Source organism: Triticum aestivum, chromosome 4D (genome assembly GCF_018294505.1).
Source record: "Triticum aestivum cultivar Chinese Spring chromosome 4D, IWGSC CS RefSeq v2.1, whole genome shotgun sequence".
Lineage (NCBI taxonomy): Eukaryota > Viridiplantae > Streptophyta > Magnoliopsida > Poales > Poaceae > Triticum > Triticum aestivum.
Window position 1 is genome coordinate 13821181 of NC_057805.1, and position 25317 is coordinate 13846497.

Consider the following 25317-nt stretch of genomic DNA (forward strand, 5'->3'; position numbering starts at 1 on the left):
GGGAGTACAAGGGTTGAATGGTTCGGCTGCCGTCGCCAGAAAATAACAGGAGGTGTTGGTGAGTAGAGGGATAGACAGGCCAGGGATGCGAGTATGGTCGAACCGTGAGGCCTGCCCGGCAGCACAGCCAGCCACGGGAGGCGGGAGCAGGCAGTTCCGCCGGCGCTGGTTTGGGCGGCTGGAGCAGTAAGATCAGAGACTGAAGAAGCACGATTTCTGTTAGATTGACATCTAACGGTCTGACGCTGGTAGAGTCGATTGTTGACTAAGTTTCTTTTTTTGAGAAACCTTCTGTACGCATGAACTTAGTAGGCCCACAAGTCAGCCTCCAAATCTGTGGCAAACTACATAGAGCCCATTTGCTAAAAAACTTATAATTTGCAACCCATTTGCTAATTCTTAAGTAATTTATTACAACCCATTTTCTGCCCAGGACCACCGTCAAAAAGTTCAACCTTATTTTGCATATTTGGGTGGAGTCCGAACTATTGTAATCCCGAAATGATAAACATTTTTTTAAGAACTTATTGATTTGCCAAAAAAACGTTTTGTTTTTGTAAGAAAATAAGATTGGGACAATTGAGTTGGTTTAACGGAAAACCAGTGGAAAAGAAATCAGCGCTGGGAGGGAAAAAAACAACAAAAATAAGGATGTAAATATGAAAAGGGAACTTTATGTATTTTCAATATAATGATACGTGTATATGAACTAGTAAAACTATATGTAGAGATTAGAAAACGGATGTAGGACATGGCGTTCCAAGAGGAAAATAGAACTGGGCTGTGTGTTTGATTCAGTAAAAAAACTGCCTGCGGATGTTGTAAGACAAAATATAACTAACACTAGCGGACCAGAGGCCAGTAGATACCTGCTAGATCTTTGTGCCCCGTTGTCGTTATGGGCTGGGCCTGTTAAAAACAAAACCAAGCCTGGGCAGTCTACAACCCAGTTGAAACTTGCTCGACCTGAAAAAACAATATACCTGCTAAACAAACGAGAGAATTCTGCAAGTACAGACTAATAACTGGGATGCAGCAGGTATATTGTTTTTTCATCGTGATAATAAGTGCATGCACTTGTTTCAAAAAAATTGGAGAACTGGGAATTCGAACAGCAGGTGCTTATGCTACCCATCAAATAAAAATCAGGTGCCTGAAAATTCATTTCGAAACAAATGATTCAGCTTTATATCCACGTCGACCCTCAGCATGATTGTTGGAAGCAAATGCCAAGTTCATACCGAAAGATCGTTAACAACAATACCAACTTGTGGACGACAAGGTAGTACAAGTACCAATACCAAACGAACTTATAATCTTTTTACTCCTGGCCCTAGTGTTCGTCTGGTAGAAAATCTTGCAGAGGACCAGCTCCCGCTCCTTCTCTTGCTCTAGGTCCTCGAGGTGGTACTAGTGCATCACCCATTTGGTCCTCTGCTGGTCAAAATTCTTGTTGGTGTGTAGCACCAGAACCTTTTTGATGCCCGTCTGCCGGCTGTTGACCACCACTGGCAAGGTATTGCCGGTCTTGTGCCACATCGCGTGCATGCCGCACTCCGATTGTATCTTGCGATGCGTCCACGTGCCCCTTTTGAACGCCCTGGAATTGCGCTGGAATAAATGCTTGCTTAGGCCACTCAGTGTGATACCTGCAGTAGTGTCGAATACATGTTATAGTGTAAGTGGTTGGCATTTTCATAACATCTTTGGCATGTTGCAGTCACTTGTTTCACTTTTTATTAACTGTCAAATTGTAATTGCTTCACTAGGTTTGCGTCTAAAAAGAAAAATAGAGCTATAAACAAAGGAATATGTTTGTGCAAGTAGACGGCCGATCAGTGTCTTACCTGGAAGTTTCTCAGGATAGGTGTAGCATATGCCGTGCTCGCCGTCGATGGTTGGTATGAACAAATCGATGAGAGGGTGAGATCTCGTGCTGTCAGCAGTCACTTTGGCCTCAAGGTGCTCGATCAGCTCCTGATCCGTGGGATCGAACTTGACGCCAGCCGGCAGCACCGGCCAATCCTTCTTGGACTTGCATCGGTTAATTCCAGTTATATGGTACTCAATGTATGATTAATCGACTGTTTTAAGTGAACGATGAAAGATTTTGACAGATAAGTGGTACTCCAAATCTGAAGTCCACAATACCCGAAGACACCGCCGGGATTGTTGTGTCACCTCACGCGCAGCGTGTTGTCACGTCAATCCAATGTGTGGACATGATGAATAATTTGAGCGACGTATACTAGTACTGCTACTATACTACTTACTAGTCGTATTTAGTGTCACATTTTAACCATAGGTTTAACTAACAAAATGTCAATGCATGTCACCGAAAATTATTCCATTGGAAACTATGTTCAAATACGAATAAAACGATATAATTTTTTGTGACATGCATTAACATTTAGTTCGTGAAATTTATGGTCAAAATTTGACACAAATTACGAAGGGGACCAGTAAACCAGGAGGGAGGTAGTAGTACGAGTAGCGCAATATATGGTCGATTTCAATAAAGGGCTGTGGGGCTTTGCCTCACAGTAAATATTCAAAAAAAAATATGGTATAGAGGACTAGTACAAATTTCGAAATGGGGTAAGAAGTTACAAGGCTGTGTGACAGACTTGGTAGGCTACATGAGTAATACAAAATATAATTCCCATTGGACAACACTTTCACCAACAAGTACACACTTGGCTTCTGCACAACATCTCCATCATCATTATCAGTACATTCTACGCAGGTGAGTTAGGATGCACTTGATCCCAGAACGGTATCTATCCTTCTAACAAGAGGAGTGCTTCAAAGTAACAACAATACACAATATCCAACAAAAGAGGGTCATGCTACAGCAACAGGACACATGGCTCAGTCTAGATATCAGTATGAATCAAGTTGTGCATATTTGCTGTTGGCATGAACCACATCGCTGCAAGTCGGGTTTGCAAAAGCCATCCATCGCATGGAAGCTTGATGCCTTTCACACACTGAAGATTATCTGGCAACAAGCTGTGTCAACGAATATCTGGATATGGTGATTCATGAAACCCATGGTATGATGTGTAAACACAGTTCCCCCTGGCGAATGGAAGTTGCATAGCACGGTAATCATCACCGATGATATGATCAATGATTGGTTGGATGATCGAATAATTGAGCCCGAGGAACATGGAGTGGTTGCCGAGGCTGTAAACCCGCCTCCAGTTGAATACGCCTGGCCCAACGGATCTGGGATCTTTCTCGAACACGAAGCAGCCATAGCCATCAATGTCACGAACGCCCCAGGCATTGTACTGCATGCGGTTTGATGAAATGGTTTGGTCAATTTCGTACGTGCAAATGAGCATCAAATGACCACCGTCAGCTGAATGAGCGATAAACCACCATGCATCGGCTGGTATGATTCTAGGTCCTAGAATCATGAAGGCCAGCGCATTTGCGTGTGCTGCAACAATTCAAATTGGAGACCAAAAGGACAAAAATAAACAATCATGTTCAAAGTATGTGTGGAATTAAGATTATTATAACAGTGACACATATCATAGACAGAGAATTGCAATGTCGTGGTCATAATCATACCCCAAGTTTAAAAAAAATAAGCCAATGGCTTTCATATTCTAGCAATATATCATGGTTCAAACATCATGTAACAATGAGAGGAAAACAGATATGACAGGGCCTACTCATATTCTACCATAACACTTATTACAGTTATCATATCAACTCTAAGCAATAGCATGCGTTGTTATAAAAATCCTGGAAATGATAGTAACATATAGCAATCATGAGGTTATACTCGTAATATCTATTTTAACAATCATTAGATGCCAATTGTTCTCATATCAACTCTAACAATAACATGTGTGGTCATAAAAATCTAGGAAATGAGAGGAACATATAGCAATGATGTGTTTATAGACATACTATATATTCTAAATTTGTAACAATGAACAGGCAGTCGTATTCTTAAGGTAAAGATGAGATGAGATAGAATAATTACACGACAATAGATTCCACCAGTATAGGCAGCCAATCTATGCGTCGACCACATAAACGATGCCATCATGCACTATAGCATCAGACAGAAATGTTGGGTGAAGAGGATCGACGATGAGCCATAACCATGTATGGCGACTGGATTCCAGATAGACTAATCCCATGTTGAACACGGCAATGAGCTTGTAATCCATGTAGTCTTGTGATGGTGTGGGCACTTCACAGATTACAACCTTCAGCAAACAGAGGTCGAGCCAAAAGCTCGACACGTCTCGTGCGTAGTAGGCAAGAGTGTCCGGCGGGCCGCGAGGCTCGATGGCGGCGGTATCCAACGATGGAAGGGTGATCTCTTGTTGGGTGTAGATATCCACGAGACGCCACGGACTACCGGATTGGTGGATGAGGACGATCCAGTAGGCCTTCATGCCCGCCCAGTAGTGGACGCGCATGAAGGACATGTGGACAGGTAGTGGTAGCATGTTGAGGGGCACCACAGCAACCTCCGTAGGATCGTCAAGTCGGTGTCTGGGCCACCTGTGAGGATCGGGCATTAGCAAGCAGGGTGTCTTGAAAAGAGCCGGCCGGTTGCAGACAAGTAGACGGTAGAAAGACACCGAGCATGCGGCCAGACGGATGGTGCTGAGCAGGTCCATACGATTACATATCTGCTCCAAGAGAACATCGGGGAGGGAATTACAATCGCGGCTCTGCGTGTCAGTCGGTTCTGCCATAGGGTTTTTTAGGGCGCTGAGTGACTGGGGTTTTCGGTGCCTGCGAGCCAGCGGGGAAGTGGATTCGGGCGGGCGAGCAAAGAAGATGGCGTGTGTGGCCGAGCAGTGAGCGGGGGGATATGGTAGGCTCGAGCTACCAAGGAAGATGGCGCGGGCGGGCGAGCAGTGAGCGGGGGGAAATGGTGTGCGACCGACGATGGGGAAGAGAGGAGGAAGAAGAAGAGAGGAGGAAGAAGAGTGAAAGACGGGGAAGAAAGTGCATTAAATCTCAATTCTACTATTACTAATACCAAGATATACCGTCCTTCGAAGGGTAAATAGTTACGCCGATGACATGTGGGTCTACCTCAAGAGGGCCCATATGTCAGTTAATGGAGGAGAGAGGTGCGTAGTCGTATTTGCGGAAGCGTGCTCCACTAGCAAACATGATGGCAGTACTGGGTAAGGCTGATTAGGTAACACCAACACGTTGGTTCAGCTTATTAATCAAGTGTCCCATCTGCTGCAGCGTGTATTGTCACTTCACTGTGAAGACTAGTTGAATAGTTCTCTCTAACCGAGATGGGGAATAATGGATCGCGAAGACTTCCTATCTACAGTATCCATATGCCTGTACGCTCGGGACCCTCCCAATGCTCCGCCTTGTACATGTGCTAAGGCTGCCATGTAGGCAAAAAGTCTGATGTGGCAAGGGTAATAAGAGGAGAGATAAGTGTGGTGACCCCAGTACTAAGCGCGAGAACCTAGACAAAAGACTTAAATGGAATAATCCCACCAATGCATGAAGAACTTTTGTTACAAAATCATTAAATAAAGGATGCTTATCACCAACAAGTTAAGCACCTATACATGTAAGCATTGGGAGCTTTAGTTGCTAAAGTTTTTAATGTGCTTAGCACCCCATGTAAGCATCGATGCATCCTGTCCAACAAGATGAAACATTGGCCAAGGCACCCGGCGCCAATAATGTAGGAGTACTAGTACTACCTCCTTTCCGGTTTATAGGGCTCAATTCAAAAATCTCATCAACCAAGGTAGACGATGAGTGGTGGAATAATTTTTGTACTTTGCAAAAACACTCAATTAATGCACTCATTTTCTTCAAAAAATTATGTTTACCAATGCATTAATTTTGTGTCAAACTTTGACCATCTACTCCCTCCATCCAGGTGAGTCATCTTTGGTTGTGCACGTGACCAAGGAGGGAAAAACAAGAGAACTTAATGTTTATTTGCTACTCCCTCCGTTCCTAAATATTGTCTTTTTAGACATTCAAATGTAATACAACATACAGATGTATGTAGACATATTTTAGAGTGTAGATTCACTCATTTTGCTCCATACGTAGTCACTTGTTGAAATCTCTAGAGAGACAAATACTCCGTGGGAACAGAGGGAGGCTTTTTCTCCATATTTGGGAATAGAGGGAGTATCACAATATGGAGGGAAGAGAGGAAGCTTGAAATATGAACATGTCAATGGGAGGGAGTAAAAGCCTCATGCATGCATGCATGCATGCATGCAACATGCAACACTCATACGTACACATGGACGCACACAACACTCACGCACCCATGCCGCACACAGCACGCGACGCAACACATACGCTCACGTTCAAGTGATCAACCTACTCCTACGTCCGTGAAAGACTGTACATTTAGAGATTTACACATTGACCAGGGCATAATTAACGCGCAAAAATAGCAGATTTATGTGTGCATGCGACCATTGAGAGAAGAAGATTAAATGAAGGTTGTTGCATGCTGTAATTAAGGTTAGACATGTAGCCTATAGCTAGAGCACAAGTTGGTGCATTAGTAAATCAATATCGATTTTAGATTAAAGGGTAAATGCATTGGAAGTGTAGATGTACACTCTTTGTTTTTTAGCTGATGTACACTCTTTGTTGGAAGACCGAGGGAGTACACGTGCATGTACTCACATACACAGCCAGGGTGGTTCGCGCGCAAGGGTTGGACTCCTGTCGCGCCTACGTAAAGTTTTGTTCAACTGATTTCTTTGCTCTGCCAACTGACAGGTGGGACCCAGAAACCAGGTGAAAATTTAACCAGTCAACAAAGTGCCACGTCGACTATGTGGCCGGTCAGTAGGGTGCAATACGGTGCTCTACGATGAGCTAGTGATCGTATAATCACCGCAAAACTATATATAGTGACCGTAAAGAGCGTATTGTTACATACGTTGACCGCCAGTGTATTTTTCTCGTTTCAAATTAAGCCATATTTAACCGGAAAGGACTAGTACTTGTACTGCTTTGATGTGTCCCATCAACTCGTGGAACGAGGAGAAGCTTGCTTACTACGCATCTCCCTTGCCCACGTGCGCGGTGGCTCGCAGGACGAGGACAGGGTTTTGACTACAACGCCCTCTCCCTCTCCCTCTTGCTCGCCCTCGCCCTCGCGGTGGACGTGCAATAGTTCAATTGGTGTCAGATTGCCAGAAGTATATTGTACTGTAGTGTCATCATTGTTGGACCTTCCGAAGAGGCGAAGAGCCAAGTGCAAGGTTCACACGAGTATGAACTATTGAACCTCCCGAAGAGGCAAGTAGCCAAGCGCAAGGTTTTATAGGAGTTGTCATCCTAGTTGGAGTATTACAACTATAGCGAACGATGCTACTATATGATGCCGCCATGTCACGTATATCCAAAGCTGTGCCACCTTTTTTTCTCAATGAGCGTGTTGGATCCCGCGCAACAACCACACAAGTTGCACGTACACATAACACATTTACTAGTAATAAATTCTAAAGGACAAATGCCAGTATGCCACACATTCATTAGATAAATTTGTGCACGACTAGTCTACATATATTCACAACGCTACCATTCACAATTTACCATACCCCACTTACACGTTATAGATGGGCTACATGTCCTCCTCCAGGTTCCAGTCCTAGGTGTTCTTCATGGATGGCATGATCCATAGCGATGGGCAACGGGAATCATTGTCACAGCTTTCTAGTCCGGTTCCACACGATGGAGACTCATCCAAGCTGAAGCGGCATAAATCAGGGATAGCGTGTCCCAGCATGTCGTTCATCCGGCGGTGCGCACTAAATACACAACCATGCTTCATGAACGGCAGGCCTTTGGTGTCGTGCACGGAAGGTGGCATCCACTTCACAATGGGGTAGCTGTCCCCAATGAAAAGCGAGTACTCTCCAAGAGTGTTCCTCGGCACCCATGTAGCATCACGAGGGTCGAACTCGGCGCCGTTCATCTGGTACACGCGGCATCTCAGATCTGGACACATGGTGACGTACACAGTCAAGGTCCATGCATAATAATATTGTGCTCAAATATGGCGGTCAGTAATACTATGCAGCAAATAGTACTACTCCGGTATAGAGGAAGTAAAATAACCGGCTTATTATATATAGCCACTCTTGGCTACATGGATGAGATAGTAAGACATGGAAAAACAAAAATGGTGGCAGCTAGTGGATTCAAGTCTTCAAGGGCCTAGCTAGTTATACGCGTCCTCCAAGGTAAAATGTACTCCTACTAGTAAGTAGTACAACCACGAAAGAGAAAGCGAGAGGGTTAAAAAATATAATACTAAATGGAATACCTGGGTAGATGGTGACGGTCCGATCGTGGTAGATTGTGTGACCATTTTGCACATTAGTGGTACCATGGGTAACGACTGCTAAGATAGTTGATCCCAGTATGCCAAAGTCAGCTACAAGGTTCCAGATTAGACCGAATCGCGGATGCAAATGCACATCCAGGATCGGCAATCTTATTTTGATCGGGGGATGACTGGTCCCTGCAAAATTGTGGAGTACCATTAGGGATGCAAATGATGGTTTGTGCATTCCGTTTGTAATCTCCCATATCATAGGATGGCAACCAGATGAAACAAGTCCCCTGGCTTGTCACCGCGAAGATGCGGCCTAGATGGCACACGGTGTCTTCGAACGTGTAGGGTTACAAATCTGCCACGGCCAACATGCGCCAGCCTCTGCCGTTACTGCCTCTTGCATTGATGGCAATCCTTATGTCGAACACCGCGATGAGATAGTAATCATCGTAGCAGCGTCGCTTTATCGGCGGGTCCGCAATTGCTATCTTCTTCAATCTCATGTAGGCATCATCATACGTATTCAAGCCCAGCTGTCGGTGTCAAAACCGGTGGATCTCGGGTAGGGGGTCCCGAACTGTGCGTCAGAGGTCGATGGTAACAGGAGACGGGGGACACGATGTTTACCCAGGTTCGGGCCCTCTCTATGGAGATAATACCCTACTCCTGCTTGATTGATCTTAATGAATACGAGTGTTACAAGAGTTGATCTACCACGAGATCGTAATGGCTAAAACCCTAGGAGTCTAGCCTATGTGATTATGATTGTCTCTACAGACTAAACCCTCCGGTTTATATAGACACCGGAGGGGACTAGGGTTAGTACAAAGTCGGTTACACCAGAAGGAATCTTTGTATCTTGGACGCCAAGCTTGCCTTCACGCCGGAGAGAGTCCCACCTGGCCACGGGATAAGTCTTCGGTCTTGTATCTTCAAAGCTTCAACAGTCCGACTAACCCATAGAGTCCGGACATCCGAGGACCCCCTAATCCAGGACTCCCTCAGTAGCCCCTGAACCAGGCTTTCAATGACGAGATGTCCGGCGCGCAGATTGACTTCGACATTGCAAGGCGGGTTCCTCCTCCGATTACCTTAAAGTTCCTGAAAAAAACTATATCCGGCCTTCCATTTAATATGGCGCCCATCGGCTTCTGCGCCTTCACGAGCTTGGCTTCCACGCGTCGAAAGAATATGAAAGGTCGAGGCATTTTTGCACATAACACCCCGGGCGTCTTCAAAGGCGTCTATTTAAAGAGATTGAGTCTTCAGACCCATTCCATGCCAAGCAAAGAAAAATCCCCAGAGCTCGCCAGGAGAAACCATTCCAACATGGCTATGGCTCGAAGCCCTTCCTCCTCTTCCCACTGCCCCGAAAAAGACGATTGGGGAAGGTGCTCCATCCACCATAGTCGATTGGCCGAGCCGCAAATGCAAGGATTCCTCCCCCCCCCCCCCCCGCGGATCTAGTCCCTGTTTGAGCAGGACTGTCATCCCTTGATGGCGGAGCTCAAGCAGAAAACTTCCCAAACCCATCCAGGGAGGAACGAGTGTGCTTCATCCCGTACCGTCTAAGAGGCGTCAGATTTCCAATCCATCCTTTCCGCCGAGGGCTTCTGAAGTATTACGGTCTCCAACTGCACAACTTTACTCCTGCCTCCATTCTGCATATTGCGGGTTGTGTTGCACTTTGTGAATTATTCCTGGGCTGCAAGGCTCATTTTGATTTATGGAGGAAATTGTTCTGCCGCGTCCCTCGCAATTGGGGGGATCCATATTTGAAGTGGGAGGAGCTGAGATATGGCATATTGCGGATACCAGATACCTGCCCAGCACGCCGAAGAAGGCATCTGAAGACTGGTCCTCCGAATGGTTTTATATTGAGGACGTCGCCCTCCCTGACCCAGTTCAGACGGGTCTTCCCGAATTCTCAAGAACTCTATTGAAGAAGCGCCACAGCTGGCGCCCTCGAAGCCTCGAGGAGGAGGACAGTGCGGAAGTTCGTCAATTGATGGACAAGATAAAGATGCTTACTCAATCTGGATTATCAATAGTGGAGGTAATGGCCACTTCTATAGCGCGGGGGTTCAGCCGCTCCAATACAGGGGGCTACCCATGTGGCATTATAACGGGGAAGACGACGCCTCGCACTGTGGGCGGAAGGGTCCAGACTCCATCACTGCCCTGACCAAAATATTGATTGATCTGTATAAATGGGAGAAGAAAGAATTCACCCTCCTTAAGCGTCGAGGGGAGTTTTCCATGTACAATCTTCCTAACTGGGTGAGTTTTAACCCCTTATGTTTTACTTAATCTGCTCCTTGAGTCACTTTTTGATGAACATCAACCTATCCATCCGTAACAGAAATGCCGGAAGGCCATTGAGGGGTGTTCTACCAGGCGAGCTATGACGGCACAGTAGTAGCCATCACTTCCGACTACCCCGGTCTTCTCCCCGCCTCGCAAGTAAGCGACCAAGAAATACATTTTCAGAGAAAGTTCTCTTATTCAACCTCACCCACCGCACTGTTTCATGCTCTAAAGGGGAGGCGTTCGGCACATTATACCGCACCGGGGGTCACCCCAAAAGGGGCGGCGTCCCCATCGAGCCGGACTTCAAAGAGGGTGGCGGACGAACACTGGACTAAGTCTTCATCGAAGAGGTATGATCTTGTAAATAAGCCCCTTAGCAGCCACGTCCAACCGTGACACTGTTTATGCGTGTTTAATTAGGAAAAGATCTCGCCGAACTATATCCGGGGATCCAGCCGGTCACATCCCCTGCAGCCAGGCTCAAGCTCCTAGTGCCCAAACAAGGGCTGACAAGGGGGCGGCGCTGGATTGTCCTTTAGGGGAGGGTTCGGATGATGAATCCATTACCAACTCTGAAGTAGAAAGTGCCATGAATCATCGACACCGGAGGGCCGCCCTTCGAGATCCCGGCTTTTCAAAAGAGGCATTTAATGCCATCAGCTCGGCCGATGCGTACATCCGAGCTGCCCGAGATGGACTTGCCAGAGCCACAGACCAACATCTGACAGATGTGCAGGTAAGATTATTTTACACCGATCTGGTAAATATATACTAGTAGCCCCCGAGACTTGAAGAAGTTGGTACAACTGATTTAAGGCTCATTGTGTGTCCAGGTGCTGACCAAAAAGAATGATCTATTGTCTCAAGAGTTGAAGGAGTGTAGGACCCAGTTGATGGCTGCCACTGCCGAACTGGAGAAATTCAAGAAGGCGCCACCTGGTAATGTTCCCCTCTATCCCAAAGGTACGGATATATACCCGTAGTGTTTAACCGAGTTCTATTCATATAGTAGGGTCATCGGATCAGCAAGAGGAGGCACTTAAAATCGCGAAGGTGGGTGAAAAAGAAGCCAAGAGGCTGTTGGCCGCAGGCGAGCGTGTACTAACGTGAGTCCAGGAGCAGAAAAATAATCTCCAGGATACCAAAATTGCGTTGGACATGGAGTTGAAAGATGTTCGGGGCCAGCTAGCTGATTCCGTGAAGGAAAACAAAAGGCTGTGAGGCGGCATATTCTGTACGTGTTCATGCCTACCTCCGCACAATTCGGCTAGGGAAGTGACTGATAGATTTATGTCTGCAGGTATACTGACCGGCCGTCCTGAAGCGGAGATGGCCAGATCTTCAGGCGATATGCTAGAAGAATTGTCGCAACTGCACAAGCGAGCTTGGCAGGTAATGCGGAGTGTCGCGAAGGCCTTGTGGCCGTCCGCCTTGCCTCCAGGAAGTATGGAGGAGCTAGTAGAGCTATTCAAGGGAGCACGGAGGCGCTTCCGATTGTGGAAGATATCGGCCTACCGAGAAGGCGCGCGAGAGGCTTGGGCCATGGTGAAGACACGTTATACCAAGCTTGATCCGAATCATATGGCTCGGGTCGGACCTGTAGGGTCATATGGGAAAGAAATTCCTGTTAGTTTAGTATACGACCAGGTCAAGGAGGCCGCAAAGTATTCCCAACAGGATTTTAAGCTAGACAACCTGTTGGAAGGCATAGAAGAGGAAGTATTTGAGTCATAATGACCTTGTACTTTACATATTTTGCCTCTAACCGAATTTTAAAACATTTGTCATAGCGGACCTTTTCGCTTCAACCTCTCGACCCGAAGGTGTGGAGTGTTTCCGAATACCCGCGCGATGAAATAAACCGGAGTATGTGTGGAAACCAGGCGTAGGGGTCATAGATGCTCGAACAGACAAGTTGTATCCGGCTAGTTATGTTATATTACATTGTGATTGTAAGAAACATGTTCCAGAGAGAATAGTTTCGTTAAGGGTTCCTTTCCCTGGGTGAGCTTGCCTTGATATGCATGCCCGAACTATGATCGGAAGGAATCACAGTATACGCAACATCTGGGGGGTTCATATTACAATGAGTAAAAAGCATCTTTAATTCGCCGACCGAATATTCCCTTAAGAACGCTAGCTTCCGGCTTCACCCATTCTGAGGTACACATTCGGATGACCCGGTGGTAACAATCGCAGAGGTGCTCCCTTTATGCCCTAGCCGAACTAACGGGAATGTAGGGCATAAGTATAGGAGCCAGACAACCCAGCTTGGCCAAAACTTAAGTCATATCGATGCATATAATGGCAAATAAAAGGTACATACAAGGAAAGTACAAGTATGCAGTGAGCTCTAATGCTTTGAAAAATAATAGCAAGCTTCTGTGAAAGAAGCCCCCCAGGTATAATGAACGTACATATTCGAGAATGTGTATGGCGTGGGTGTACGGTCGAGCCGTACTCAGAGCTTTAGGGCTAAAAAAAGGAGTGAAAAGAGAGGGGAGAAAACAGGAAATAATGGAAATAGAAGGGGGGTAGGAGACAAACAAAGAGTTCGACGCTAGGCATAGAATCTTCGGAGTCTGGCCGCGTTCCATGGGTTCGACTCTAGATGGTTATCTGATGCATCACGTAGGCGGTATGCTCCTCCGGTGAGAAATTTGTCGGTGATGAAGGGACCCTCCCACTTGGGCTTGAGTTTGTCCTTTTTTCTTCTCCGGCAAGCGTAGAACTAGTTCGCCAACATTATAAGTCTTGGCCCGCACTTCCCTGCTTTGATATCTGTGAGCCTGCTGTTGATAGAATGCGGAACGGGCTTTGGCGACGTCACGCTCCTCCTCCAAGGCATCTAAGTTGTCCTGCCGATCCAGCTTGGCCTCTCTCTCTTCATACATGCGCACTCGAGGTGAATCATGAATTATGTTGCAAGGCAACACTGCCTCTGCGCCGTACACCATGAAGAAAGGTGTATATCCGGTAGTGCGATTGGGCGTGGTCCGCAGCCCCCAGAGTATGGAGTCTAGCTCCTCAACCTAGTGCTTGTCTGTTTCTCTCAAAGACCGCACTAGTCTGGGCTTAATGCCGCTCATAATAAGACCATTTGCGCGTTCGACTTGACCGTTTGTTTGCGGGTGGTAGACGGAGGCATAATCGAGCTTAATGCCCAAATTAGTGCACCAGGTTTTTACCTCATCGGCGGTGAAGTTGGAGCCGTTATCAGTGATAATGCTGTGTGGAACACCATAACGGTGCACCACTCCGGATATGAAGTATATCACTAGTCCTGCTTCGGCCATTTTAACTGGCTTGGCCTCTATCCATTTGGTGAATTTATCCACCATTACCAGCAAGTATTTCTTCTTATGGCTTCCTCCTTTAAGGGGTCCGACCATATCCAGTCCCCAGACCGCAAAAGGCCAAGTTATGGGGATTGTTTGTAGAGCGGTGGGTGGCATATGGCTTTGGTTGGCGAAAAGATGGCATCCGACACAGCGTTGAACAGTTCGGAGCTTGGGGGTGTCGTCGGATCCGGACTGGTATTCCCGCCTTCCCCTTGCCACACCACGAATGGCTTGAAGAGCCTTTCCAGAAAGATGTTAGATGGGACGGGGTCGCGCTTAGCCCCCATGCGAGCGAGGACGTCCGCTACTTGATTACTTTCTCGAGCCACATGGTGAAACTCGAGCCCCTCGAAACGAGCCGACATTTTGAGAACGGCATTACAGTAGGCCGCCATCTTTGGATCTTTGGCATCGAAATCTCCATTGATTTGAGATATTGCGAGGTTTGAATCCCCACACTCTTCCAGGTGTTGAATGCCCAAGGAGACGGCCATCCAAAGACCAAGCAATAAAGCCTCGTACTCGGTTGCGTTGTTAGAATCTGTGTATAAAATTTGGAGCACGTACTGGACTGTGTCTCCTATTGGGGATGTTAAGACAACGCCCGCTCCCAGACTGGCCAGCATTTTAGAGCCATCGAAATACATTACCTAGTTGGAATATGTGTCGTACTCTTTAGGGAGTTCGGCCTCTGTCCATTCGGCGACGAAGTCGGCTAGTACTTGGAAATTAATGGCCCAGCGCGGTCTGTATGTTATGTCGAATGGGAGGAGCTCAATGGCCCACTTGGCAATCCGGCCCGTTGCGTCGCGGTTGTTTATTAGGTCATTGAGTGGTACTTCGAAAGCCACCGTGATCGAGCACTCTTGAAAATAGTGTCGTAGCTTCCGGGATGCCATGAACACCGCGTATGCTATTTTATGGTAGTGAGGGTATCGGGATTTGCATGGTGTGAGAACCGTGGATACATAGTATACCGGCTTTTGAAGCCGAAATTTGTGTCCGTCCTCCTCTCGCTCGACAACGAGTACTGCACTCACAACTTGGTGAGTTGCCGATATGTATAATAACATAGGTTCACCGACATTTGGTGCGGCCAGGATTGGGTTGCTTGCTAAAAGAGCCGTTATTTCCTCCAGTCCGGCCGTTGCCGCATCCGTCCATTCGAAGTGATCGGTGCGTTGGAGAAGGCGGAAAGTGGCAACGCTTTTACTCCTAGCTGGAGATAAAGCGGCTTAGAGCTGCCACACATCCGACTAATTTTTGGACTTGCTTAAGGTTTGTTGGCGTAGCCAACTCTGACAAAGCTCGAATCTTAGCTGGGTTAGCTTCAATTCCTCTATTGGAAACAATGAAGCCCAACAGTTTTCCAGCGGGAACGCCAAAAACACACTTTTTCGGATTGAGTTTGATGTCGTATGCACTGAGATTGTTGAATGTGAGACGTAAATTGTCTATTAATGACTCGACGTGCCTGGTTTTGATGACGCTATCATCTACATATGCTTCAACTGTCTTGCCGATCTATTTCTCCAGGCATGTTTGAATCATGCGTTGGTAGGTACCCCCGACGTTTTTGAGTCTGAAGGGCATAGTATTGAAACATAATGGCCCATATGGGGTGATGAATGCCGTTGCGGCTTGGTTGGATTCCTTCATTTTCATTTGATGGTATCCTGAATATGCGTCGAGGAAACACAGTGAGTCGTGACCTGCGGTAGCGTCAATGATCTGATCGATGCGGGGGAGGGGGAAGGGATCCTTAGGGCAAGCCTTATTGAGGTCTTTGAAGTCGACACATAGGCGCCAGGATTTGTCCTTCTTTGGTACCATCACCAGGTTCGCTAGCCAGTCTGGGTGTTTTATTTCTCGAATGAATCCGACCTCGATTAACTTGGCTAGATCCTCCCCCATAGCTTGACGTTTGGGTTCGGAAAAGCGTCGCAGTGTTTGCTTGACCGGTTTGTATCCCTTCAATATATTGAGGCTGTGTTCGGCCAGCCTGCGTGGGATTCCTGGCATATCAGAGGGGTGCCAGGCGAATATATCCCAATTATCGCGCAGGAATTCTCGTAGCCGGCGTCGACTGTTGGGTCTAGTTGTGCCCCAATGGATGTTGTCTTCTTGGGATCTGTTGGATGGACTTGAAATTTGACTATTTCATCTGCTGGTTTAAAGGAGGTGGATTTGGCTCTCTCGTCCGGGATTATGTCATCCCTATCCACCGTGGAGCGTATTGCGGTTAATTCTTCGGCCGCGAGGGCTTCGGATAATGCCTCAAGGGCCAGGGATGCGGTTTTGTTGTCGGCGCAGAGTGCTATGTATGGATCGCTGGCAAGAGTGACGATTCCATTGGGCCCTGGCATCTTGATCTTCATGTACCTGTAATGGGCTATGGCTTAGAAGCGCGTGAATGCATCTCGCCCCAATAGGGCGTGGTATCTACTGCTGAAAGGGTTCACTTGGAAAGTTATTTCTTCGGACCGATAATTCTCTGGCATGCCGAATACCACGTCGAGTGTGATTTTTCCCGCACATCACGCCTCCCGACTCGGAATGATTCCTCGGACGGTCATGCTACTATGCTCAATTCGGTTCTTGTCTATTTCCATTTTGTTGAGCGTGTCCTCGTCGATGAGGTTTAGTCCGGTGCCGCCATCCATGAGCACTTTGGTGAGATGAAAGCCGTCCACAATTGGATTGAGGACCAAGGCGGCTTGTGCCCGGACTGTCCTGGATTTTGGTTCATCGTCGGCATTGAAAGTGATAGCCGTGTCGTTCCAGGGGTTCACTGCTGTGATTTGGCAGACTTCGGCAAGTTCGCGGAGTGCCCTTTTGCACTTGTTGTTTGAAGCAAAGGTTTTGAAGACCGTCAATACCCTAAGGTCATCATCTTCCGGGGGGTGTTGCGCTGGGGTGTGTTTGGTGAGAATACCATCGCCGCTCTTGGCCACTTGCCGGAGTATCCAACATGCTCTAAGGCTGTGGGTTGGTATGTTATCCGGTGTTGTGTGTATTTTGCATGGCCTATCGAGCCATCCCTCCAGAATGGTTCCGTGTCCCGTAGTGGGCTTATATTTCTTTACTGTTGGATGAGGCTTCCCGAGGGGGTGCGCCCTTTTTGTCTGGATGAAGGATTGGGTGGAAACCGATGGTTCCTAGTGGGCTGCCTGAGTTTTCCAGGCGCTCTCCATTCCGCAGTACTTCTGTAATATGTTGGCCAAGTCGGAGAAGTGTAACACGCGACGGCGGTATGGCATTGAGGATTCCTTCGTCCGTACAATTGCTGTAGAATGCTGAGATCGCGTCTTCGTCGCGATAGTCTTTAATTTTGTCCTTGAAAAGGAGGAATCTAGCCCAAAAGTGATGGACCGTTTCCTGAGACAGTTGTTGTATGTTTATGAGATCGCGTATCTCGGGGTGGGTGGGTGGATTTAAATCCGAACTCCGACCCACTTTAGAGTCCAGAGTTTGAAAAATTCCCGGGCTTAGCAGTTCGGGCTCTGGTGCATCAAATGATTTTTTGGGCCCGCCGTCCGATTTTAGATCCGGGAGGCAGGGCATGTTTTCGGCCGGACACATGTCCGGTTCTTTGAGTTCGGAAATCCGAACATAAGCTGTACGCAGTACGGGGGGTGAGTTGCTCTTTTGCTCCTCTATTATCGCTATCTGGTGGGTGACCGGCGGGGATTTAATTTCCCTCTGATTGGGTTTAAGCCCAATCTGGTCGTAATCCGTAGCAACCCCCAAGGCGGCGATGCGATCGAGGAGTTTGTTTAAAGACAACAATTCCGTCCGATCCATCTGTTGGGAGTATTCGGAATCCGGGCGGAGGTGATTTTCGATGACCCTAGAAGTCATCGTCGGCTCATGGGCCGATCGGGTGGTCATGGAGAAGCCGCCGAGCCGGAGAGTTTGGCCTGGGGCCAGAGCTCCTCTGGAGGTGATGCCGTCCTTGACGACGAGGCGAGCCATCGATCCTGCTTTCGACGTCACAGTGGAACTCTCAATGAAAGCACCAATGTCGGTGTCAAAACCGGCGGATCTCGGGTAGGGGGTCCCGAACTGTGCGTCAGAGGTCGATGGTAATAAGAGACGGGGGACACGATGTTTACCCAGGTTCGGGCCCTCTCTATGGAGGTAATACCCTACTCCTGCTTGATTGATCTTGATGAATATGAGTGTTACAAGAGTTGATCTACCACGAGATCGTAATGGCTAAAACCCGAGGAGTCTAGCCTATGTGATTATGATTGTCCCTACAGACTAAACCCTTCGGTTTATATAGACACTGGAGGGGACTAGGGTTAGTACAAAGTCGGTTACACCAGAAGGAATCTTTTATCTTGGACGCCAAGCTTGCCTTCACGCCGGAGAGAGTCCCACCTAGACACGGGATAAGTCTTCGGTCTTGTATCTTCACAGCTTCAACAGTCCGGCTAACCCATAGAGTCCGGACATCCGAGGACCCCCTAATCCAGGACTCCCTCACCAGCCAGTCCGGAAGGCCGATCCCAATGGTTGAGAAGGGGTCTACGGGAATGGCCGCACTGCTGTGGATGTTGTGCAAAATGATAGTGGTATCCGGTCGGAGGTATGCAAGCCAATCTTCGTTGGCACCGACCCAGACCTATATATAAGACGGTGGGCAGCGGAGAAATTACGGGATGGAAATGGAATAACTAAGTACTACATGATCAAACTCCATGACTGACCTGCTCATCGGACAAAATCCGACTACCTCTCAATGTCGGCAACTCTAGTGGAGTCAACATGCAACCATGGCCAGGGAGCGGTGGACTATTCGAAGGATTGTCCCATAGAAGAACCTTCTCCTCGAGGACGCATGGAAGACCAACAAGCATGGCCTTTTCCCAAGCCTGTTTAAGCACCGTCTTGAAAAAGTTGGTGCAGGAAGCACCGAGTCTTGCGGCGGTGAGGACGTCGGAGAGGCGTGCGATTTCTCCCAGAGGATCGTCGTCCAAGGTCTCCCAGCCCGGTGAGGAGGAGAACCGCCTGGCGAATCCATGGGAGCAGCTACGAACTGCCTTCTCTTCGGGGGGAGGGGAACTGGCAAGGAGTAGATAAGAGCGTAGTAACCGCAGGGCCTTGTCCCTTCCAACTGTAGCTCCTCGGTCATTCCTTAGCGAAGGGGTGAGGCTATTATTTACTACGTACTCGTACTGTAGCGGTAGTAGTACTACTTTCTCAACTAGTAGTGCGATGTACTATACTTCTATAGTGCACTAGTTTTGAACTCTTGAATCTCAAGGCCAAAAAGCTACAATTGCAAGTGGAGGGTACTACTGTTCTCTAGAACCATCATTGTACTATCAATGCAGAGAAAGTACACCTGCGTAGTGGGTACTCTCCGTGCTCTATTCAAGTGCGTAGCTGGCCTACTCAGCCGCTCCTCTCACGCACAGTTCCCAATGCCGTGCCAGGCTTTTCCGGCTCCTCGGGCTTAATTGGGAGGCGCTAGTTTAGATATGCTACTAGCTGACGAGGAAGCTGCAAGCGAGGTGTGGCTAGGGCGAGCACGCAAGCCACGAGATGATGGGAAGGAAAACCCGTTCACGTGGCTGGGCTATCCAGTGCACCCAGATTGTGGTGTGACACGTCCGTTCGACTTCAAAACTCAAACTACCCGTGTACAATATTGGCTCGCAGCGAAGTTACTATTTAAAAAAGGTCGCCGTGCGTTCGGCCGGGATCGAACCCGCAAAACGAGGTATACACTCCCGCGACCACTAGTAGTGCTCGTTGGAGTACAACGCAACCTAGAATCGCCTTTTGTCGCTAGTAGTACATTGTTCCTTACAAGAAACCACTAATAATGCCAAGAAACTACTACCACTTGCATACGTGGCAGACTTAAGATAAGACTACCTTATCAACCATTGTACATGCCCTTACCAACCAGCCCTACCAAGAAACGACTACTCTAAAAGTCAATGCCTTCTATTCGACCGGCAAGTTTGGCGTTATGACTTGTGGGACCTACATGTCAGTCTGCACAAAAATCCCCGAGTGACCTCCTACCTCCGGCCCGTCCACCTAGTCATCCTCGGCCATGGGACGCAGCTACCGCCGCTGACAGAAGGCGAGGTCAAATTCGCCGGCGGTGCGGAGCCCATCTTGCGGCAGCCCGGATGCCAGCTCTGTCCGGCGCTCGCGGCCGCTAGCTTGCCAAGATAGCTCCGTCCAGCTGCTTGTCTGCAAGGTTTGCTAGCTAGATTGGCACGGCGGCGGGCGGCTTGCTCGCGCACGCCGCACTAAGGCCAGCCATCTGGCTCGAGCGAAGGCCAGCACGGTGGCTTGCTCGCTCGTGAGTCACGCTCAGGCCAGCCTGCCAACCCGTGCGGAGGCCAGCGCGGTGTCTGGCCCGTCCGGCGGAGCGGTGGCCAACTCGCTCATCACCGGCGCCACAGACGAACACGCATCAGTACTGTTTGAAGTAATTTTCAGGAAAAATAATAATTTGAGGGGGAATAACATGATAGAAGGTCAGATGTAGGTCCCTCGTGTCAACGGTCAAACAAAATGTGTTGGTTTAAGCTGCCTCATTAGCACGGACGTGTGGGCCAACCCTGTCATAAACGGGTTTAAACGAGCCTAATCGGCACTAGGTAGTAGTTTTTGGCGCGGATTAAGAAATTTTGGGTATGTTTTTGCTATTTTTTGTACAATAGTTTCTTCCTAGGGCTGGTTGAAAGTGGTAGTTTTTTGTTAAATACTCTACATATTGTAAGTAGGAGTGAAAGTTAAGCTTTGGAAGCCAATAAGCAAGGCTAGTTACATAGTGCATATGTGTACGTGATTGAAAGTAAATATCAACCATGAGTGACTAATACCTTGATGGAAAACTCGAAACTATGGAAATACTAGCATTTTTTTTGCATGGTTGGAAATACTAGCAATGTTCACGTGCGTTGCAACGGATCATAATTAGAATAATACTTATTCACAAACTTGATACAAAACACTCTAATTTTGATATACATATATCACTAGAGATATATTATGTTTCAATCAGAATATATTCCTTGGGCTGTTTTGGTGAGGTGAGGGAGGGATGTGGTTGGTTTTAAGATACTAATTATGGGGTTTTCTGCAAATTGGTAGAGAAGTGGGATGTTGGTGAGAAAAGGCAACAACTCACCTCACAGTCGTTAGATGTAGATCTAATGGTCAGAAATGACGGATGGCAGACAAACCATCATCACCAACTTAGTCTTCTGTAGGAGTACCAGCAAGATGTCCGTGCATTGCACAGAACATCAAGATGCATTTTTTATAAAAACACTTGTTGTGATTGACCCATGCGGGAGTAATCCCATGTGTAAAAACTAATGATATATCGAAAAATAGGAGATAAGGTGAAGAGGAGTGGGGCGTGGTGGTGATTGGTGGTCGGACTGAGCGGAGGCATGGGCATGGACGACGCTGGCAGCGGCCACCAGGCCAGTTTGTTCGAAAGGCTTCCTTTTTTAATTGCTCAACAATGAGGTTGTTGGAGATAAGGATGAACGAGGGAAGGCCTTGTGTGCAAGTGTGGAGAGAGGTGCGGGTATCTTTTAGTTTAATTTCCATCCGTCAGATATAGATCGGACGATCTATATTGTAAGATGGCACGTGTACCATCATCACCAACTCGGTTTTTTATAAGAGAAGAAATATAAGTATGGAGATACAAACATATTATCGATACTTGTTTTTCGTAAACTAGGATCTACATTCTATTCAATGCCTCAGCATGTGGGGCCTTAGCACAATGACTTCTTGACTATGTAAAACAAAGGTTTTCCCGTCGCCGATGAGGAGGGGGTGACGGCGGCGCGTTTTCGGCTTGCTCTAGTCCTAGTAGTCATACTAGGTGGTCTACGCACGAGTAGATTTATTCTTTTTCATGTCTCGTGTTCGTTGTACTGCCACGACTGTTGATGAATAGACGGTAAGTTATTCACGGGGAAACCCTTGTTGGGCGTGTTTGCGAGAGAGAGAGAGCAGTGTGCGTGTGTGATATGTCTAGAGACTGAGGCAATGATAAGAGATTCTTTTTGTCTATGTGTGTGGAGGATAGAGAGAGACATGTACATGGGGCTTTGTGTTGTGTAACATGGAGACACATAGACATAATCAGAGAGTGAGTGTGTGAGATACACATGCGGACATGGGGAGAGATGAGGATCTAGATAAATGGGTGTTTGTGCATGTCTGTGTGTGTTTGTGTACGCGTTTGTGTGTGAGAGGCAGTGTGTGTATGTGGAGTAGAGAGACCACTAATGATGTAAACCTAGTATAAGGGAAGGGGGAATGGTGTGACATGTGTCACAGAGAGACAAAGGCATGTGTAGTACCGGGATAGCATGGGTGCGGGCGGGGAGCATACTATTTGGAAGATACATCGAGTGTGTGTGGGAGAGGGGTGTGAGAGCGAGCGAGCGATAGAGATAGAGAGAGAGAGAGTGAGAGAGAGAGAGGAAGAGAGGGGGGAGAGGGGTCATTTCTGTCCATAAATGGCGTATAGATAGGGAGACACTGTTGATGTTTATCGAAATTGGCCTATGTACGGAGACGCAAGGGAAGCGAGTCATCGTGTGTGTGATAGGGACTTCATGAGAGATCTAGAATAGACGGTGTAGAGAACAACGTGCGAGATTGAGAACTATGATACATTTGGGAGCTATGGAAAAAGTCACGGCATATTTGTATACAGGGAAGGAGCTGGGGCGGGTCCGCATGTGGGAGAGATAGAAAGAGGAGAGGGGTCCCCAAGGAGACAAAGTGTGCTTGTTTGTAGTGGGGGTGGTGTGTGAGGTGAGTGTGCGAGAACCACATAACTAGGGAGATAGACGTTTGGGTGCGATGTTTTGTGTGTATGGGAAAGATACACTCTACATAGTGCGTGTGCTTGGCAAAGAGAGATGCCGGGATACCTAGAGAGTGGGGGAAGAGATGTGTGCATGCTCGAGAGACAAGATAGAGACCTATATTGGGGTCCGGACTTTAGAAGAGAGGGGAGTGTTAATGTGCTCGTGTGTTCGTGTCCGGGGGAGAGAACGACTTGTGTAATTGAGATATATATGGTCAATAGTGTGTGCACTCATGGTTGATCAATTTGTTTCACAGTTTGGACAATGAGATACGATACTTTTAAACATGCGTGATATACCTTGATGTACCAGAATTACAAACCTAAGATTGGAATTCTGGAATTTGACTTCATCATTAGCTTTTGTAATTCATTCAAACGGAGGTACATTTTTTAAGCCGGGATTTCGTGATTTCAAATTCATATATCAAACCTAGAGATATACACATACGGGCATGTTCAAACTTTATAATCATCCACTTTATTCATACACATACACATTTTTGCTTTTGTCATCATATTTAGGATAAACACATTTGGAATTTCATTTGAATTGGACCGTATGATGGTATTTGCTTGTACTAGCTCAATGATCCATATTTGAATTGAATGGACAATCTAAGTTTCGAGTTGGAGACATTGATTTTCAAAACTTGCACTTTTTTGGCGTGCAAAACAAATAAATTCTCGGCCATGATATCATAGTCGGCCGTACAAGAGCAGAACACTCATAATTTCAGGCGCCAAAAGCTTTGAAACTTCCTGCTCACATCGAAATATCTCGTGCCCGAAAGTTTAGCCCGGCGATATTCCTGTTTTACCCCTGCCACATGAACGGAAAAGGGCTGCTTTGGTAACTCCATTGTTTTCCCCTCTTTGCCCCCAACATTCTTCCCCAGACCCCTCCCCTTCCCCTCCCCGACCCCCCAACCCCGGCAAGCCGCCGAATCTAGTCCTTCGCCGTAGCGGTGGACCTCACACCCCGTCGGATCTACCTTCCGCACCTTGGAACCCCCAACTGCCAACTCACCACTTCACCGGAGCCACTTCAGCGACTGGCTTGTCCACCGCTCCAGATCTTCTTTACCGCCATCATGGTCCATCGCACCGGATCTGCTTAACCGGTGCCCTCGTCCACCATAGTATAGGCCCTTCACTGACTCCCTCGTCCACCCCATCGCTGGCCCTTCATACAAGCCCTCGTCCGACGCAACAGATCCGCCTCACCAAAAGCACTATACACCCCGCCCGCCAAAGCCTTCGTCCAATGCACCAGACCCGCTCCACGGACGCCATATTCAACTCCACCGGCCCTGCTTTACTGACGCCGCAGCCTCATCGGGTTATTTAGATTTGTACTCCTTAGGTTTTTCTTTTCTTGATCGTGCAACTGTTCACTTACCACAGATGGGCTTTCTTGCATGTCGACAGGCGCCGCAACCGAAGCACCGGAGCCGCTTGAGCGACGACGACAGCCGGCCCAAAATCAACCGCAACACGAGTACCATCGATGATCCTTAGCTATCAAGTATGACAACGATACCCATACGCCGCCGAGAATCAGGTACAATTATCCAACGGCTGGCGCCTACGTTCACTTTCTTAGCATAAGCACCGCACCTTTGAATTTCTTCAGGACATCATTCAATTTTTCATGAGAATTCTGCTTGCCCCTGTAGGGCCATACTTCTGGCAGTGAACATGTTACATGTGCTAAATTACATACCAGTGCACCTATAGTTAATATGCTTTAGTTTTTTCCTAAGTATTACTGTACTTCCTAGATATCACTGCCTACTATTTTACTTCTTGCATGCTATATTTATGATAATGGTGTTGTTCTGATGCCACCTATTGGTTCCATCAGACTGCTTCATGTTCTCTATGCTTAATTACACATCAGCAAACTAGCATGTGGTTCCGCTGCTTTTTGTTCGTTTTACCCTACATTTTCTGATGCTAGCTATTACATCACTGCTCTGAGCCTCTGTTCATCACTTTTTTGTGTGTTCTTGATCTTCCCAAGTTGCATGACTAATTTGATGCTTCTATTAATTATGGAGCTGCCAACCCCATCAAGCAAAATATTTGTTCTTTTGGGGCTGGCACCTCGAACAAGCATAAAATAGAGGGAAGCAGATATATTGTCGTGTATGCACACACCCTTCTTCCATTAGTTTATATGAACCATTCATGATCAATTCGAACCAGTGCATGCGATTAAAATTAATTTTACCTAAATAGAGGGTGCAGAATAAACTACAACAACTAGATTTGCAACCATGGGATGCTGACGATATCTTCAAAGAACATTGCAACAGCAGCGAGGCTTCACAACAACATATGGTAAGCCAGTGTGTTTTAGTACATGTGAAATGTAATGCGTGTGGGCTGCTTTCTTGGCTTGTGCCCTCAACCTGTAATCCTACAGAATTACAAATAGTTCAGTTGTCTGC